This window comes from Gopherus flavomarginatus, chromosome 12 (genome assembly GCF_025201925.1).
Source record: "Gopherus flavomarginatus isolate rGopFla2 chromosome 12, rGopFla2.mat.asm, whole genome shotgun sequence".
Classification (NCBI taxonomy): Eukaryota; Metazoa; Chordata; order Testudines; family Testudinidae; genus Gopherus; species Gopherus flavomarginatus.
The window spans coordinates 39,966,743-39,987,256 of NC_066628.1; the positions used below are offsets into that span (position 1 = coordinate 39,966,743).

The window sequence follows — 20,514 nt, forward strand, 5'->3', positions numbered from 1 at the left end:
TTGGTCTCATTAGATTTCTGCTCACAGCCCTGGGAGCTCCAGCAGCAAGAGAAGGAGGAAGAGCATTTTCTGAGTGCACAAGAGACAAAATGAAGGGGAAGAGGGATGAGTGGAGAGGAAGCACTCTCTCCTGCAAGCACTCTCTCCTCCACCAGCAAGGCCAAACCCAGTTTTCCTGGGCACCCCACTCCCGTGACACCCCTCAATCTTCTCTTATTTGGCAGGGCCCTAGAGGAGAGGGCTGTTAGCACTAGTTAAAATGCCCAAGCACAACGATATATTAGTCAGTTTATGCAAAACTCACTCCTCTGAGACATGATGCATACAATGAACCCCTTTGGGAGGGTCCTCTCCCCCCATGCCATGGCTGTGCCACTGACCGAAGCACCTCCTTCCCAGCCAGAGGACCATTTCTCCTCTATGCAGTTGTGTGAGGCCCTACCTACATTCCCTTTTCTCCGATTCCCTCCCCTCCCCATGAAGCTGGGTCAATCCCCCCACCACACCACCAATCCCACACCCCTGGTCCTGCTTCTTCGCCCCCCCCCCCCCGGGTCTGTGCCAACCCTGGCTCCGGTTCCACAGCCCTCCCCCGCCCAGGAGCAGTGTCCCCCCACCGCCCTCCCCTCCAGGGGTGTGCCAGCCGCCCCCCCCCACCGCCCTCCCCTCCAGGGGTGTGCCAGCCGCCCCCCCCACCGCCCTCCCCTCCAGGGGTGTGCCAGCCCCCCCTCCCCCGCTCCGCTGCCCTTCCCCCCAGGAGTGTGCCAACCCCGCCCTCCCGGGCTGTGCCGGCACCTCATTCACAGCCACCTCACCGAGTCTGTTCCTCCCCCTCGCCCCAGCGAGCCCGCCCAGCCGGCACTCGCCCCCCACCCGGCTGCAGGAGAGCGGGCCCGGCGAGCGGTACTCACCCGGGTGGGTGCAGGGGGTAGTGCAAACAGTCCCAGTGAGAGTGCGGGGGGCTCAGTGCCGAACCCCCATGTCCGAGGACCGGCTCCCTGCGGGGAAGGGGGGTGGGGGGGCCGCGCTGCTCACACCCCAGCACTGGTGCCCTCCGCCACAGCAGCTTCACTCCCACTCCTGCGCGGGGCTCCCACCGCGCCCGTATATATCCTCTCCCTCCCCCCGCCCCTCAGGGCACCGCCCCCCGCGCACTGCCGTGCCCCTCCCACCGCCCACAGCCACAGCCTGCGTGCCCCTCCCACCGCCCCGCCCCCAGCGCACTGCCAGCACCGCCCCTCCCCCTACCGCTGCCCTGCCTGCCCGCCCCTCCCTCTCACCCCCCTACCCTGCATACACCCCGACCACTCCTCACACACACCCCTGCCCGCCCCTCCCTCTCAACCCATCTACCCTGCATACACCCCTGCCCGCCCCTCCCTCTCACCCCCCTACCCTGCATACACCCCTGACCACTCCTCACACATACCCCTGCCTGGCCCTCCCTCTCACCCCTGCCTGGCCCTCCCTCTCAACCCATCTACCCCCTCCTCCTCCCATCTCCCTGCCTGCCCCTCCCTCTCACCCCCCTACCCGGCATACACCCCTGACCACTCCTCACACACACCCCTGCCTGCCCCTCCCTCTCACCCCTGCCTGGCCCTCCCTCTCAACCCATCTACCCCCTCCTCCTCCCAGTCCCTGCCTGCCCCTCCCTCTCAGCCCCCTACCCTGCATACACCCCTGACCACTCCTCACACACACCCCTGCCCGCCCCTCCCTCTCACCCCCCCTACCCTGCATACACCCCAGACCACTCCTCACACACACCCCTGCCCGCCCCTCCCTCTCACCCCCCCTACCCTGCATACACCCCAGACCACTCCTCACACACACCCCTGCCCGCCCCTCCCTCTCACCCCTGCCTGGCCCTCCCTCTCAACCCATCTACCCCCTCCTCCTCCCATCTCCCTGCCTGCCCCTCCCTCTCACCCCCCCTACCCGGCATACACCCCTGACCACTCCTCACACCCCCACCCTGCCCGCCCCTCCCTCTCACCCCCCCCTACCCGGCATACACCGCTGACCATTCATCACACACACCCCTGCCCGCCCCTCCCTCTCACCCCCCTACCCGGCATACACCCCTGACCACTCCTCACACACACCCCTGCCCGCCCCTCCCTCTCAACCCATCTACCCCCTCCTCCTCCCATCTCCCTGCCTGCCCCTCCCTCTCACCCCCCTACCCGGCATACACCCCTGACCACTCCTCACACACACCCCTGCCCACCCCTCCCTCTCACCCCCCTACCCTGCCTACACCCCTGCCCGCCCCTCCCTCTCAGCCCCCTGCCCTGCATACACCCCAGACCACTCCTCACACACACCCCTGCCTGGCCCTCCCTCTCACCCCCCCCTACCCGGCATACACCGCTGACCATTCGTCACACACACCCCTGCCTGCCCCTCCCTCTCAACCATCTACCCCCTCCTCCTCCCATCTCCCTGCCTGCCCCTCCCTCACACCCCCACCGTGCCTGCCCCTCCCTCTCAACCCATCTACCCCCTCCTTCTCCCATCTCCCTGCCTGCCCCTCCCTCACACCCCCACCCTGCCTGCCCCTCCCTCTCAACCCATCTACCCCCTCCTTCTCCCATCTCCCTGCCTGCCCCTGCCCCTCCCACTCAGCCCCCTACCCCTGCCCATCCCTCACACATCCTGCCTGGCCCCTTCTCCTCCCAACCCATCTACCCCCTTCTTCTCCCATCTCCCTGCCTGCCCCTCCCACTGAACCCCCTACCCTGCATACACCCCTGCCCATCCCTCACACCCCCACCCTGCCTGGCCCCTTCTCCTCCCAACCCATCTACCCCCTCCATCTCCCAGCCTGCCCCTGTCACTCAACCCCCTACCCTTGCTCATCCCTCACACACCCTGCCTGGCCCCTTCTCCTCCCAACCCATCTACCCCCTCCTCCTCCCATCTCCCTGCCTGCCCCTCCATCTCAACCCCCTACCTCTGCCCATCCTCACACTCCCACCCTGCCTGGTCCCTTCTCCTTCCAACACATCTGCCCCCTGCTTCTCCCATCCCCCTCCCACCACTTTGCCTGGCCCCTTCTTCTCCCAACCCCACTGATGCTGCCTACCCCCTCCCTCTCTCCCATATACCTGTCTGCCCCTCCCAACACCCTCCCCCCCAAGCCCCTTCTCCTCCCAACCCTCATACCTCCACCTACTCCTTCCCTCTCCCATATACCTGCCTTTTCCACCCAGCGCCCATCCCCCTCCCTTACTTCTGCCTTAACCTCTCCCATGCTGCTTCCCACACCTTGATTGATTCCTCCTTCCCTATTCCCCCTCCCACTGCCCTGCTGGCACTTCCTCACCTGCCATTCCCTTGCCGCTTCCATCTCCCTTCCCCTGCTTCTTTCCCTTAATTATCCCCTAATTCCTCCCTAATATACCCCTCTCCCCCATCCCTACTGCTGTGCATCCCATCCCCCCATGTCTCTTCCTAGCTCTTTATCCCTTCCCCTTCTCCATACATTCCCTCCCATCCCCATCTCATTCTCTACTACCTCCCTATATATCCCCTCCCAGCTCTCTCCTTCCCCCTAAATCTATCTAATGGAGCTATCTAGCTACTCCTTCCTGTGCTTCCACACACACCCCAGTTCCATATACCCTCCCCCCATTCCCTTTGTGTCCCATCCCCCCATCTCAGGGGCCAGGGAGGAAGTGTCCGCTATGTCAACTCATTCACCCCCTCCCCACCTTTCTCAGTCTCAGAGCCTGGTTGCATCGACACCCTACCTCACCCCCTTCCCACCCCTTCAGTAATGGGGGCAGCCAGCATGGAACTACATCTCCCATGATCTCTGGGGTGCCTGGGAAGGAAGTGCCCTGGAAGGCAGTGGGAGGGGGGAGCCGGTTAGGGAGGAAGGGAGCTGGTGAGATGAATGTGGCACAACCCCCCTGAAGTGTTACTGCAGAGGCTGCCTGCTAGGCCACCCTATCGCCCTTCACGGCCACCTCAAGCGCAAGGGGGCTACCCGGGCCTGCCCCTCCATCCCCTATCTCCCTTCTCCCAGGGAAGGGGCGTGGGGGTGACGCAAGGAGCAGCCACACCCCCTGGTCTCCTGCCACTGGTTGCCAGAGATGTCAGTCACCAAGGGCCAGGCCCAGCCCCACCCGCTGGTGTCACCGCCTCCTCCCAGTGTGAGGCTGTGCTGCCACTTGAGTCACCTTGGGAGGGGGCAGGGAGAGAAGGGAGGGTGAGGAAAGCACAAAGGGGGAAGGGTTCAGAGTGGGAGCCGTGTTAGTCTGTATCAGCAAAACCAAGGAATTCTTGCAGCCAGTTTTAGCGACTAAGAGAGTCAGGGCGGAGGGAGAGGGGGAGGAGTTAGAGGGGTAGGCAAGGAGGGAGGAGAGACGGCTTGGGAAGGGCCATCCTTGAAAAGCCATTGGGTGAGGAAAACTGTCGCTCAGAGGGAGGAGGCTGGGAGCAAGGAGCTGAGGCAAGAGGAGAGCAGGCAGATCTCCTGTTTCTATAGGAGTGACGATGAGCCACACTAGGCCAGGCTCACTGCAGCTGGCACCCCCCTGCCGAAGGGGGGAAGAGAGAGAGCTACATCCCCAGAAGTGTAGGGAAAGTGGGATGGGCAGAGTTCAAAACCAGTTTTTTGGCGGGGAAGGCAGGGCAGCCACAACCAGCACCCAGGAACACACCAGGTGATTGGAATGTAATTGTCTTGTGTATTTATTTTTCTCCTTTTTTCCCCTGCTAAAAATATTACCCACAGGTAGCAACGATGGCCGATTGGCTAGATTCACTTCTTAGTAACCATCTGATTGGTCATTCGGTATCTAGGAGGAATACGTCAAACTCCAGTTTGGAGGGGAAATAATTAAAGGGAGGGGGGGGAGAAAGCTACTCCATTCACTGCTTCTTTCTTTCTATCTCCTCACTTCCCATATTCAGTGGCATTAAAGGGCCACACCATGGAAAATCACCAGCCACTGGGCTGACTTACCCAGGAGCAAGGAAAGCAGCACACAACTGGTTAAGAAAGTTAAGCAGCAGCTAATCTAAAATGAGCTGTGTGCCCTAGTGAAAACAGAGGCAGCTGCCAAAATGTTTGTACAGAGCTTAGTACAATGGGGCCCAGATCCTGATTTGGGCCTTTGGGCACTACCCACAAAAGCAATAGTAAAACAGAGCACGGATAAACTGGATAAAGACTAATGGTAGAAGCACATGATTTTAGATGAGCCCTTGCGACAACTAAAAAAGAAAAAAAAAATCATTGCATGTAACAGAGAATGCAGCACTGGTTCTGGGCTTCAGAAATGTCAAGAGTCAGAAGCGGTTTTCCTCACACACCAATGGAAATCAGGAGTAGTACCATTTAATTCAGCGGAATCATGTCACATTAAAACCATTCTACGTGAGTGGAGAATCAGGCCCTCAGTATGCAGGCTCCTTAAAAGTCAGTTCGCTGTTTTGTTTTTTTAACATCAGTTATGTGTATTATTAGGCCCCAATTGTGGTTTTAAACCTGAGTTTTTATGGATACCTTCATATCTGACAATAAGCCAAATGAGCAGGAACAGACTTTAGAAAACAGAATATAAGCCGCCTCCTCCCCCTCCTTTTCTGTGTTTGTGTAATAATACAGAATTTTGGCATGAAGGCTGCATGAGTCCCAGGAGAGATTTGAAAGTACCAGTCAGAGGAAACACCAGGATTCTTAAACCTCTGGAGTCTAGAAGTTGGGATTCTCATGTTATCACAAGACTCCAGGAGCTGGGGTTTAAAAAAAATCATCAAATATCACAAGACTCATGATAAAATTGCAAGCTTTTGCAATATTGGTACCATGAGTAATCATTGCAGGATCTAGTCCCCAGATGCGACACAAGGACAGTGTGGTTTGGTTTTGTTTTGGGCTTTGGGGGGAGGTATTCTTATTTTTATAATTTGATTTAAAAATAATGTGAAATAATTGCAAAAAGCAATTTCAAGTAAAAAGACAAAGCTATATTTTTAAATTAAAATATCATTGGGCTACTTGGGGCAAAAAAAATGGACTTGATTGTTGTTGCAACAGATTAGCAGGTGTCGATTGTTTCAATAAACATTCCATCATGTTATTTTGCTTAAGATTCTGGTCTCAATGGAGATGGAAATAGGATTTTTCCCCATCTATGCAGCTTGTTGGGAAGCAGTAAAAAGCTGCACACAACTTCATGGATCAGGTAAAGGAAATAGCTTCTTTTCAGGTCCAATGGTGAAGACAGGATTTTGGAGGCTGGAATCAGAATTAACCCTATTAATGCTGCCCCTCACTCCGTCTCTAAATGTCAGTACTTTCACTGCATTTATAAGTCACCAACTGGAAATCTGCTTAGCAAGTGGTCTTAAAAAACAGAATTCTGCTGCTGGGCTGCTAAACAAAAACTTGATGATCAAGCCTTAAAAGGTTATAAAAATGGAAGCTTTTTCTTTTAAATGCTTCTAATGTTAAATACAGGAAACTTGTGATCTGAATTAAATACACAAAGAAACAGATTCAGAATTAAGGCGGCTGTGGGATCCTTAACTCTTTTATAGCTCTAAAGATAGAGATGGACATTTTTACAGCTTAAAAAAATGTTTAATGTAGTAATGCAAATATCATACACTATAGAAAAAATCATTACTCTTTGGGACTCATGGTTCTTACTGCAAGCAAAGACGCTAACCATAACCATAACCTCTTCAGAGGATGCGTTAGCAGCAGCAAGAATGAAATCCACTTCCAAAGGAAGTCTTGACATTGTCCTTCATCTGTCTAGGAAGAGAACACTGACTCCAACACTGTAGTGACTATTTTATGCCTTCTACATATAGTACATCATAAGTAGGGTTCCATAATGCTTTAATATTGAATTACCAGAATCTTAAAAGATACAGGGTCTAATCCAGCATTCCTTGCACACCAAAACTCCTCAGTTGATTTTAAACAAGAGTTTTGGGTTCATGAGGAACATGGAATTGCACCTGCAGTGTCTTTTATTTATTTTTATTAATATACAACAACAACAAAAAGCACCTATCCCTATGCTCTAGGGAAACCTTTAAAAATAAAACCAATAAAAAATAAGTCCTGTAGCGAAACTTCATCCACATTACTAAGATTATCCAACCAGATGATTAATTTTAAGAGAAAACGTGTAGTGCCTTTTCCTTCCTGAAAAACCTAGCCCACCTTCTTCCCTAACATACCAGCACAATATGAGCTATTTCAGACCAATGTGGGGAGGGAGAGTCAAAGGCCACAGGGGAGGCCCTATCAGCAATTCTCTCTCTTAAACCAAAGGGGGGAGCTCCATCTTGAGCCCAGCCACCAATCACAGCAGTGGCAGTATCATGTGGTGGCTGCCATTTTGGCCAACACCAGGGACTGAATCAGGAACCTCTAGAGCTAAAATAAATGAATCGCTACAGTCTGAACTAAAGAGCTAAGCTCTACAGTGGAGAGTTGTAACTGACTCACATCTTCAGAAGGGGACATGTAATGTACAGTTACTAATGGGTTACAGTAGCATAGGGAGAGAGGTGGTCTCTGAAAAGGAAGGACCCAAGCTATATGATAGAGGAACTTGAGACTTCATTTACCTATAGCAAGTGGCAGTAAAGGAAACCAAAAAGAACTCCAATGAAATAATACGGAATCTCAGCAGAGCCAGCTTAATACACTAGGCTTAATTCTCCACTGCCTTGCCCTTGTGTAGTTATTTCAATCTGTGAAAAGTAGGGGCAAAGAGCTACAACATCAGAATGGTTTTACACCCAATTTGCACAAGATGTAAATAATTCTATGACGTACAAGGAAGGGGAGAATCAAGCTCACAGTGTGTATCACCTTTATTCTGATATTGATTTACAAACATGGCTGCAGCAAACATACTTTTCTAGAACACAAGCTTGCTGGATAAAGCCTTATCTTCAGGGAGACTTTTGTTTGTTTTTTGTTAAATAAAGGACATTGTCAATGAGAAATACTATCACCACCATTAATTATTAAGGCCCCAAGTCAGGAAAACATCTCGATTCAGAACTGCATTTAAGCACTTGCTTAACTTGAAGCCTGTGGGATTTAAGCACATGCAGAAGTGCTGTCCTGAATAGGCTTTTACTTTTAATCTTTCCAACGTCTGTATTTTTTACATTTCACTCAAACTGGATAAACTATAAGTAAATAGATTGGTTAGGTTTAGGATCAGGTCCTACCCTCACATAGAGCCCCAGAAATTCAGCAAAGGGCACAGCGCTCTACTCGACATACATTCAGTTGAAGGATCTGCACCTTTGCTTGTTTCTAATCCTAGTCACTTTCCAGCGCAGGCACTGGCCTAGTGCTGTTTTGGCTTCATGTAAGACAGCAAAGGAATGTGTACATTTAGAACAAAAATACCTGCCTCTTTCCCCCCAAAAAACAATCTAAATTTGGTACCTAAAATAACTGATAGTGCATCTTTTACAGAAAATATTAATTAATATTAAAGGTACTTGTGGATTATAGAGTTCTGGGTCCTCACTTACTAGTAAACCTACAAGTACCAAATTACAAGTTAAAAGATTTACACTATCTTGGGAAAATGTATTACTAGTGCTGTATAAATACTGATAGCTTAAGTGAAGCAACATCTTGAGAATTGTCAGTATATTGATATACACACAGAATTTATTCTCACTATCCACATCTTCTGTGACTATATTTCTTTTGATCTTCTCCTGTGAGTGAATGCTGATTTTTGCAGAGTATATAACATTTATGCTGACAATGAAACAAAGCTTTATAGAGTACAGGACTGAAGCAGACAGAGTCTCTTTTTAAATGCTTTTCTTTGTGGAAGCAAATCTCTCCTTTCAGCCAGGACTGGAGCTTGGATTTGGAAAATATTGAATGTATTTCCCCTGTATGCCCCCCCAACACACACATTTCTACCCTTGCAGCAGCTTTTAACACACTTATCCCTATTATCTAAAACATGACCACCGTCAGGCATCCTGATTGCTCTCCCACACATTTCTCCTGTTACTGTGATCCTGAAATGTAGAGTAGATTCTCTTACATTTAACTTTATCAACTCAGGCAATAACTTCACCATAAACATGACTGCATCAGATGCTGCTTAACTTCAAGAAATCTTTGAACACCACTTCCAAAGGACTTATATCAGGCTCAGTCAGTGGAAGAACCTTGCTGTAAAACTGCTTTAACAAAGTGAAAAATCAGGCCCACAAAATGTGGAATAGCTATCAGCATAGGAGTTCAGACAAAGTGGTGATGTTCTAGGGATTTGAGGTGGACTGCATGAGACAAGTCCTGACTTTATTGTGAGATCCAGTCTTAGGTCTTTGCTGGTGTTAGCAGCCATGGTGATAACGAAGTAGGAACTGAGATAAATAAAGACAGTCTCTGGAATGTGGAAAAAGTGATTTTTCTGTAGTTGTCACTAAAGATTTCACCAGCAGGACTGATGGATAATGAAGACATTATTTTCTATTGTCACTCAAGTAATTCAGAGTGATTGGATTCTGTTGCAGAGATCATTATTTGGGTCTAGAAACAATTCATTTCAGGGCCTTCTTCGGTCAAGATTCATATTTGGGTTTTATATTGGGTTACTGTATCCAAAAGAGAAAAAATTAACTTCGTCCAGTGTCTAGAAGCTCTATGGTCCTGTTCCAAAATCCACTGAAGTTAATGAGAGTCTTTCATTGGTTCACGTTCTAGATGCATTGTTACCAAGAGCTAGATAGAGCTTGACTATCAAGGGTCAGGCATCAACACCCCAGTATGGTTACATCCAGCCCCTTGCAATTAGTTCACTATGGAAAAACTTCTCCAAGCCTGCATTGTCTTTGCAGGATAGGCACAACTGATTTTTGTAAAATTCCATTAAACACCTCTAAGGAATTTGCTCTGTTGTACAAAGCACTGCTGTGCCTATAAGAAAAAGGTGATCTGTCATGCATCAGCAGTGTGCTGGTGGGATGGTGTTCTCTGTTAATCTAAAGTGAAATGTATCAAAGTTTGCCTCTTCCTTGGGAAAAATCACTATAGTCTTGGGCAAGACACAGAATTCAGTTGCTGGCTAAGAGAGAGGAATAAAAATAGGACAAACTTGACATCCTTTTGTGAAGATTGGGGACTCAAAGCCCCACTCCCCATTTAGCTTCAGCTCCCATATTTTCTATTCCCTGGGAAGGATCTGTTCTAGAGGAACAGGCCAACAGGAAAGCCAGTTGGTAATCTGAGCGTTGGAGGAGGTCCTAGGATGGCCAGCCAAAAAGAGAAGTGAGAGATTGTAGGGAATAAGGAGGAATATAAATAAAAATATCGAGAAAAATAACAAAGAGAAATATATATACCTCTACCCTAATATAATGCTGTCCTTGGGAGCCAACAAAACCTTACCACATTATAGGTGAAACCGCGTTATATTGAACTTGCTTTGATCTGCCGGAGTGCGCAGTCCCACCCCCCCGGAGCACTGCTTTACCATGTTATATCCAAATTTGTGTTATATCGGGTTGCATTATATCGGGGTAGAGGTGTATATAAATTTACAGGATTAATGATATAGAAAAAGAAATGGAGAACTGTTAATGAGTAGCAAAAAAAAAATCTGTAGAAAATGAGGAAAACAAGCCAAGAAAGAAAGAAAAAGTTGTTTTTTTTTTTTAAAAAACACCTTTAGAAGGCTTGCTATTTAAATGTTTTATCCACTAGATTGACCAGCATCTAAGGAAAATTTTATTAAAATTCAGGATGTTTTTTCTTCTACACTGCACCTTTTAAATGGAAGAATGACAATTTATGGTCAGTTAGTTCCATGGTACCTGATTATAGGCCAAATTATGGAGTTGTGATTGTCTGACTGTTATTCAGTGAGCAAAAAAGGGCACAACTTCTATTTCTTGTCTCTTCTTCCTTTCAGATCACCTTTAAAGGGAACCAGGGGTTGTTAGTCAGTTTTTCAACATTATGAATTCAGGTCTTATCTACCCTGTATTTTGATGAGAGACCCTCTTTTCCTGGAAAACTAGTAAGTTTATCAAAGATATTAAGGTTGTGAAACTTGAATAACTGAAAGAGAAAGTGATTTTCATTCAGACGTTTTCAACTCTTCATTTTTGTTCGTTTTTAAACATCTGTTTAGCACCAAGTCCTGAAAAACAGAAGAGAAAGAAGCAAAATAAAAAAAAAATTGTAATGTCCATGGGAGATCTCATCACATTCCTGATCAATATCTTAGAACAACTATTGATGACACAGCCCCTAAAGAGGAGTCATTGTGGCACCTTATGCCCAAATAAATTTGTTAGTCTCTAAGGTGCCACAAGGACTCCACATTTTTGCTAATACAGACTAACACGGCTACCACTCTGAAACAGCCCCTAAAGAATTAATCCTGTATTTTGTGTGGATTGTAAGATCTCAGGGGCAAATACCATCTTTTGGTTCTGTGTTTGTACAGCACCTAGCACAGTACAATGTCCTGGTCCATGACTGGGGCTCTTAAATGCTATTGCAATTCAAATAATAAATAATAATAATTAATAGTGTTTTGTATACAGCCCAGTGTGTGCTGGAACAGGAATTTGGTAGCTTAGTTAGTCCTTAATAGATATCATGCAGAGTAGCCATGGTCAGTAAAGCTGATAGTTACATTCATTAATACTGAGTCTTAGAGCATTAATTCAAGAAGCCTCCAGTAATCTGCTGTGCTGTCAAGCTGTGACAATTTGAATGATGGTGACTTCAAAGTAGAGTGAGTTTGAATGTCAATGTCTCGTTAAAACACACAGCATGGGAATTGTTTTCATAAGAGGAACAGGCTTTCAAAGCTGCCTTCCATGAGGAAGTTTCCATCCAGATAAAGTGAGATTTGAACTTGGGTCACTAAATTTCAAAGGACAATTCCTCCAAGACTGAACATCACTTAAGACTCCTTGGTAGGTACTATCTTTTCCCCCTGCTGTGAACCCACCAAACTTTCCAGCTCCAAAGAGGATACTAGCTTGAGGAGAGACTAACTGGAGTCTATGCTTTATGAAACCATGCCAGTTAAAATGTACCTTTGTTAGAGGGCTGTGCAGATAAAACAGGTTGCAGAAGGAAATGGGTGAGGGATAGAGAAAAAAATTCCAGATGCCTGAAATAACCACTGCAGACATAAAGAGCCAGCTGAACCCAATAGAGCTACACCAGTTTACAACAGCTGAGGATTTGGTCCCAATTCTCTAAGGATGTGACCCAAAGCCCCAGGAAGTGAATAGGAATCTCCTGTTGACTTCAGTGGGCTTCGGATCTGGCCACAATTCAGCTAATTATTAAAAATGATGGACTTACACAGATGTGAAAGTAGTGTAATGGAGGGAAGACTCAGGTCCCATGTTTCTTCCTGAGAGGTGAAAAGCAGGTTCTAACACGGTCCTATTTCCCAATTTTTATGAGGCATCACTACAGGAGGACTGAATCTGTCACTGGTCACTCAGACTAAATCATCCACTTATTACAACAACTCCAAAGTATAGTGAACCCACTGACTCTCTTCTCCAACCCCCTAATTCTTTTTGGTGGGCACACTTTTTCCAAAATAACATAGTGCTGTATTTACCTTAGTAGATTGGATGAATGGTCCATCTAACCCTGCACCAACCTCCTGTAATGGCAATACATTATGTCAAATCTGTTGTGACCAGTCTAGGTCTCCTAGGACTTTATGACTACCATTTTGCACATTATGGCTACTCGGTACTTCAGTGGCAGTGAGGATAAAACTCAGATCCTCCTGCTCCAAAAATCACAGGTCCTTATCATTTCAACCAAAGAAGAATATTTGTTTGTCATTTACAGTAAAGAGCCTTTAATACATAGCTGAGCAATTCTGAATCTGCCCAGTGCAGGGCAGTGATACACACACACACACACACAAGCCAGTTCATTCTTTCTAACAATATTTTCTCTTGAATTGACAAGCAAGTAGAAACTTGAACACAGTAGCAATTGCTATATTGTTAACAGACTAATGGCCAGTCTAGTTCAATATTCTGTATCTAACAGTAGCCACAAGCACATAAGAAACATAAGAACAGTCATACTGGGTCAGACCAAAGGTCCATCTAGCCCAGTATCCTGTCTTCTGACAGTGGCCAATGCCAGGTGCCCCAGAGGGATTGAACAGAACAGGCAATCATTAAGTGATCCATTCTCTGTCGCCCATTCCCAGCTTCTGGCAAACAGAGGCTATGGACACCATCCCTGCCCAACCTGGCTAATAGCCATTGATGGACCTATACTTCATGAATTTATCTAGTTCTTTTTTGAATCCTGTTAGAGTCTTGGCCTTCACAACATACTCCAGCAAGGTTCCACAGGTTGACTGTGCGTTGTGTGAAAAAATACTTCCTTTTGTTTGTTTTAAACCTGCTGCCTATTAATTTCATTTGGCCCCTGGTTCTTGTGTTATGAGAAGGAGTAAATAACACCTCCTTATTTACTTCTTCCACACCAGTCATGATTTTATAGACCTTTATCATATCCCCACATAGGCATCTTTTTTTTCCCAACAGTATTATTAACCTCTCCCCGTATGGCAGCCATTCCATACCCCTAATCATCTTTGTTGCCCTTTTGTGAATCTTTTTCAATTCCAATATATCTTTAAGATGGGGCGACCACATCTGCACACAGTATTCAAGATGTGGGGCATACCATAGATTTATGTAGAGACAACATGATATTTTCTGTCCTGTTAACTATCCCTTTCTTAATGATTCCCAACATTCTGTTCACTTTTTTGACCGCCACTGCACATTGAGTTGATATTTTAAGAAAACTATCCACAATAACTATATACTTTAGAGGAAGGCATATAAACCCTACCCTGTGATACACTACCAGACCAGGTTTGGGGATGGGAAAGAGAGATTTCTTCCTGATTCTTTTTGATGATTAGCTTATGCATTGGAGCATTAGGATTGAGAGCCACATAATTTTTATTTTAGCTAATATATCTCAGCTTTTGTCAAGAAGATGATTCTGCCATATGACCATATTATCTCAACTGCTTTGTCACCAACACATAGAAAATGGAATACACAATTGGATGAATATAATTGAGTACTGACTCACCCTCTGATTAGAGTGAATGGTGGAGCATTTTAAACTGTCTTGGAATTTCTTTGAGATTCATGTTCAGAGTTGAAAGCTCTTGATTTAGCTATCTGTACTCCAAATAAATAAATCTACTATTTACTTTCACCATAGCCCTATTTCCACTTCTTGGGGCTAGATGCCACAAATCCACCTGCTGTCACAAGACTTCACTTTCCTTCTGCATTATCTTGATCAATTTTCTGCTGCAACCTTATCTGTTCATTTATCTGTCATCTTGACAGGTTCAATTCCCCCCCACTGTGGTCTTTCAAACTCCCAATTCTCTAAACTCATCTCCTCTCCCTGGACTCTGACTCATAACCCTCTAATAACTAAGACTTCATGAATGTCAACATTTAATTCTTTTCCCTAGAATTCTTATCATTTCATTCTTATCATTTGATTCTGAGTCACATAATTTTTAATTTGTGAAACTTCTCATAATGCATTTGTTTCATTCAAAAGCATGTGAAAATGCAAATGTTTCCAAATGTTTTCATTGGAAATATCCTTTTGCTTGAAAATGCCCCCTCATCGTAATCCTGTATTCTGAGACATAATATGAGTACTTTTCATAAAATCAGGACGGTTTTGCAATGAAATGGAAGGAAGCCTATCTATTCACTCAGGCCTCACTTGCCTGTGGGTTACTTTGAATTCCTTTTCCACTTGAGGAGCATTGGTTCAACACTGACAATTTAGTTAAGCTTTAATTTGGGTGATTTTAAGATTGATGAATATATGCCTAGATTGAAGGTTCCGAAATTTTTTGCTGGCATGACTCCATTTTAATGAATTATTTCATCCTAGGAACCCAGACAGCGCGGAGAATGTCATTTTGTACAGCCAAATGGCATCCTCCAAGCATTATTACCTTGCGTGTGCCATGTGGAGCAAAATGATGTCCTCCACACTCTAGGGATTGCCATGGCTCAATCTACTGATGGCACAACTGGCCCATATTTTCTTGTCATCTACCCATTTCCCTTCTTCAAAAGAACAAGAGAGAATTAAACTTCTCCTTGTCATGTTTGGATGATTGAATTATTAGTGTACATAGGAAAGTTAGAAGGGTTGGAGTAGAGGCATGCAGAGGGACTTGTAAGCAAATGGAACGACAGAGAAAAAAACACGGTCTTGAATCTCTCTTTAGTCTTAGGTGGTGAAGCTGAAAACAGGCCTCTTATAATATGAGTGTGATCTCTGTCAAATGCAGCCTGGACTGCAAATGTGTCCCTTTTACTGGTGTGAAGAGTATGTACTTGCATCTCTCCTCTGTCATTTTTGAAAGCTTCAGACAATCTTTTATCTCTATGAATGCGGTATTTCCCCAACATATGGGTTTCCTCTTTTTTCCCTGATGCCTTTAAAATGTCTTTTTATCATGTCATGGTTTTCTAAATTATTGGCCAATTATTGCAGAGATGATTTTGAACCAGAACACTAAATGTATGCCTGAACTTTGGCTAAGTTCTGACTTGGCTCTAAACTAAACTCTGAACTTCATAGCTCAGATCCATCTGCATTTTTTGTGGGCGTAGTTTTGCAGCTGTGAATTGTACTTTCTTGTTTGGGAGGTTTGCTTGTGTCTGGGGAAGTGTTCAAATACAGCTTCTTTTCACTCTAGGGACAGCAAGTCAGAAGCTTGGTTAACAAACCAATCTCTTCCCTGCAGGAGCCTTTCTCACTTTCTGCAATCTCTCTACAGTGTCCTCTAGCTCTGGCTTCCAGGACAAAACTCTTTCCACTGGTCAAGAGTCTCCTGCAGGAGCTTCCCACTAACTGCAGCCTCCATCACAGCTTCTGCTTCCTCTTCCTCTCCCTCTCTCTCTCCTTTACTCTGTTCCTCTCTGGAATTGTGGGGTGGCAGTGGAGGTCTAGCATCACTCAAGCTTTAACCTATACCCCCTGATGGGCCAGCCAACTAGAATGCAAAGCACCATCATACACAAATGAGAGGTTTTGGTGAGCGGACGGGACTCGAGTAAGAACTTGAGTTAATTTTGCAGTGAATACCAGCCCTTGGAAGGAAATTCTTCAAATATACAGGGGAATACCCAGAGCAAAAAGGGCAGGGTCTCATCCCAGGGAGGCCTTGGAGCAGTGATGAATCCAGTTAAATTAAGTTCCAGGAGAGAATGTCCTTTAAACCAAGGTCCTCCATAGCAAACAGAGGAAAAGGCAGAACAATCCAGGTGAAGTAATGCATTTAAAATTAGTACTGCAGAAACAATGGCAGCAGTAGTAGCAGCAGCCTTTCTTAGTAAGGACTTGGGAGGTTATTTAGGCTTTTTGCAGCGGTACCCACAGAATGAAATGAGTGCAACTGCTTTGGTTATGCCTTGTGGTTTGTGCTCCATGCCCTAAAATATAGCTAGTGTGTCTAAAGTCAATGACAGAGACAAAAAGGCTTGAACAGAATGCCTTTCTAAGGCCTTCTAATCCTACTGGAGCATACATAGTAGCAGAATTCACACAATCAACTGAAGAGCCATGTCCTAGTCTGAATCTAAGACAAAAAGAAATGCAAAACTCAGGGGTTTGGATTGAATCTCACCTTTAGGGATGGAACCAGAATTCAGCATGTCAGATTACTAAATCTCCTCTAATTTGTCATGCAGTGAGGCATCAGGGTCCTCAGGGCAAACATCTGCAGCTTGACACTGCTGCTCTATTGTAAAAAGGTAGAATAGTGGTACGGATGAGTCGCCAAGAAATAAATGATTCTCAATTAGGAGACTAGGTCAGACAGAGTAAGATGATTTATATCTAAGACATACCCAAACCATCCATATTAATGCTAAGCATTTCTATAGGGCTTTACATCTGCAAAGCACTTTGCAAACATTGAATCCTTTCAGCAGCGCCATCAAGTAGTAGGTTCTGAAAAATGTACCTGGCATCAGCTAGGTCAAGGAATAATTTTACTAGCCAGGATGCAAAATACGTTCAGCGCACCCCCAAAAAAATCACACTTCCCTGCAAAGTAAAGGAGTGACACAGATGAGTCCTGGCTGTTGTATACAGCAGTCAATCTAAAAAATCAGGCCCAATGTGTCTCAAGTTGGACACTCAAAACATTAAATGCACGAGGCAGCTAAATCAATGGCCACTTTTGAAAAACTGTCTGTATGTGATTTGCTCAAGAGTATGCAAATGATTGTGACAGACCTGACTTAGAACTCGGAAGCGTTTGGCTCCAAAGTCAGTAATCAGTGCCTTCACTCAGCTGTGTAAACTGGTGGTGGCTGGGGCATAATTTTCCATTGGTCCTTGGTTTAAATTTACATTTGATAATCTCAATGATTTAGGTGTTTATTATTATCCGGTAATTTGCTGATCAGCACTACATTAGCCAAGTCACCCGATGTCTCAATCTAGTACTCTGTTAGAGTGTCACCTTTACTTGATTGAACTGAAAGCTTATATCCTTGAGAAACAGAAAAATGGCAAGCATACATTTGGCTGACTTTGATCTTTGAAGACAGATCTTTTAAAGTTTAGATCAAGGATTCTTTTAATGAAACAAAAGAAACCATGCCATCTGTATCTGCAGCTAGAAATAAATAGAAACAAGGCAAACATAAAAGACAGCCTTACTGAGCAATGTCAGTCCTAAGTGACTGTTTGAAGGATGGCAATATGGCTGGTTTTGAAAAATGCAAGAGTTTAATAAGCTTTTACCAGCCGTCTGGCAAATCTTCCAAAATATATTTTACTAAAACCACCCAAAATTGCTCTTTTTTTAGTAATTCACAGTTGCCACCGCTCTGCGCATCGCACCAGCCAGAACTTCATGGCAATATCAGTGATAGAACACACATCCTACAGCTCCAAAAGCACAGGCTCTCGTCATTTGAACTAAAGGAAAATCATCTTTAGTTGTTTATATGTCTTATGTCAAACAGCTGAGCAGTTTGGACTCCACACAGTAGAGGGTAGTGGTAAACATAATCACTAGCCAGTACATTGTAATACACCATAGCGTAAAACAAACAAATGAACAAACAAATCAATCAACCTGCCAGGCACCTTTACAAAAATCCCACTCTAGAAAATTAAAAATTACTTCCATAGTGTATGCTGGCCTACCACCTTGTGTTAACAGAAACTCCTTCCTCTTTTGTTAATTATCTCCTCCTACCTGGCCGACAATCTACTGTATTTATGACACTGTGATCAATTCCATGAAACTTGTGAACTGATATCCAGCATGATGACCAGTGGCCATAATATTGGGAGTACTGGAATGTGTGTAACTCTCACATAAGCTGCCTGGGAGGCAGCTGTAGTTCCTATCTGATGACGAGACGCTTCTGTGTTGTAATGTGCAGCCAGTAAAAGTTATTTTCAGCTTTTGTGATCTTGTTTGTTTAACATGGTGGCGGGTGGAGTAGGTCCTCAGCTCAGAGATATAAGCCAGGTGTCCGGGGTAATAAGAGAAATGGGAAGCTGATTAAAGGAGAGGTGCTCTTCTACAAACAAAATTAACTTGAAAATATGGACTGACGGGAAAGGGAATGTAGAAAAATTATTGGGCTGTTGTATCAGTAGCTATTGGAGACATTGGATACTGATCCCTGTCATGTGAACAGTTTGTAATCCTGAACCATTTCAAGTGACCAGGGCTAGACAATAAAGACCTGTCTCTTAGCAGCATTCCTGTGTGTTTTACCTTTATTACAGCTGGTAAACTGGGTATTAGTCAAATCAGTTTCGTTGTTAGCTTGGGTTTGTTTTAACTTTTCCTACATCTGGCAGTAGCTCTTTAACAAACTGCTGCCAGGAGACCTTTATAGGACAGTGGAAACCAGTACAAGGAAATAATTATAGCATTTCCACCTACAGTACGTCTGCTTAAGGGCAGCTATAAATAGATCTTTAAGTGTTTGTTCACTCAGAAGAGAGTTCAGTCTAACAGCATTCTCAATTGCCAGCAATGGGTTTGACGATTGGGGTTTTTTTTTTCTTAAAAGTGAAGGCGAAGATCTACTAAATATCACCCTCTTTTCTTCCATGCTACAAGTAGTGTTTAAAGTCTCCCACAATTGTACCAAAACCCAGATGTAGGGTGTGTCAAAATAAGACAGGGAAAATTTTCAAAGCCATTACACTTGTTTGGGTAAGGAGGGATAATTAGATCAGAAACACAGTTGAGTTTCAGAACTGGGGAATGAATGCAGATAAAATGTGTTCTTATTTCATTCACTGAGAACACATAGGATGGACAAAAAGCCTTTGAAATAAAACATGCAAACTGTGCAAAGTTCCCTTGTGGAAGGTCCAGCCCAAGCTTTGAGAAACTGCTCACTACAGTTCCTGAAAATGCCGCTCTTCTTCATCCACAGCCAGCCAAGCAGAAATTGCTGGAGAACAAGTGCAATGTAGAAACCACTGAGATGAGACTGAAGCAGAACTGGATATGGGATCTGTCTCTAAGACATACAGCTATACTCTTGCTTTCAGCTTCAGAGCTGGAGAAGCCCAGAAATATCACATCTGCCCCAAAGCATGGAAATGAAGGGTCCATTTGTTACCATATCCACTTCTTTGAAGGAGAGAGAGCGGAGGAGTAACAGCCCAGCTGCCAGTATCACTACCATAGCAAACAATGACTCCCTTGAATCTCCTTAGTGTAGTAGCACTCCCACAGCACCATCTACTGTTCCTGCAGCATCAACAGATGACAGACACAGAACGCCTGTAAAGTGCGGCATTGTTTATTGGCAACATTCAGATTTTCATTCAAGAAACATTTTAAATAATGTTTTCCTTAGACACTTTTTTGGGGTCCAAGTAATGAAACAAACTTAATTTTATTTAGTGTACTGGTATTATTTTTTAAAGCACATGTTACAATGGCATTATTAGGCCTTCTAGGCCTATTTACAGCACTCTGTCTTCAGCCTGGCAGGTAAACACTCACCTTGGCATATGATAGTCACACTAGGCACAACAAGTGCATTAAGCATGTACCCTGTCATAGCCCATTGTTCAAGCTACAGGTACTATATTTTATCAAACAATAGCTAGTAAACAAAAGCTATTTTAAGTGTTTTGTGAGGGCCACAGGGCAGGTGTCCATTGAATGCCAACTGCTAGTTTTGCTCTGTCATGTCTACTGTACTGACAGTGAGAGCCCTGTGTTCCAGTCACTCATAAAGGCCCAGTGCAAAAAAAGAGCAGGGCAAACAAATCTCATGGGGGAATAAAAATAAGAGATGGATCATAAAAACAAAAGGCACACATATTCCAACAGAGAGATGCAAACTTTAAGGATACCAAGAAGGCTAGCTGCTATAATACTGCGCCAATAGCAGGAATAGTCACTCCGGGCTCCCAACACCTTACTC

General features: G+C 45.2%; 1 long non-coding RNA gene across 2 annotated transcripts in view; it reads left to right on the forward strand.

Annotated features, from left to right (window-relative positions):
• Positions 1–4,390: 4,390 nt before the first annotated feature.
• Positions 4,391–20,514, forward strand: part of LOC127032089 (uncharacterized) — a 58,441-nt gene continuing 42,317 nt past the window's right edge. For both annotated transcript variants that reach the window (XR_007768711.1, XR_007768712.1), the window contains exons 1-2: positions 4,391–4,676; positions 6,110–6,203. This is a non-coding gene — a long non-coding RNA (uncharacterized LOC127032089). The remainder of the gene's footprint in view (positions 4,677–6,109; positions 6,204–20,514) is intronic.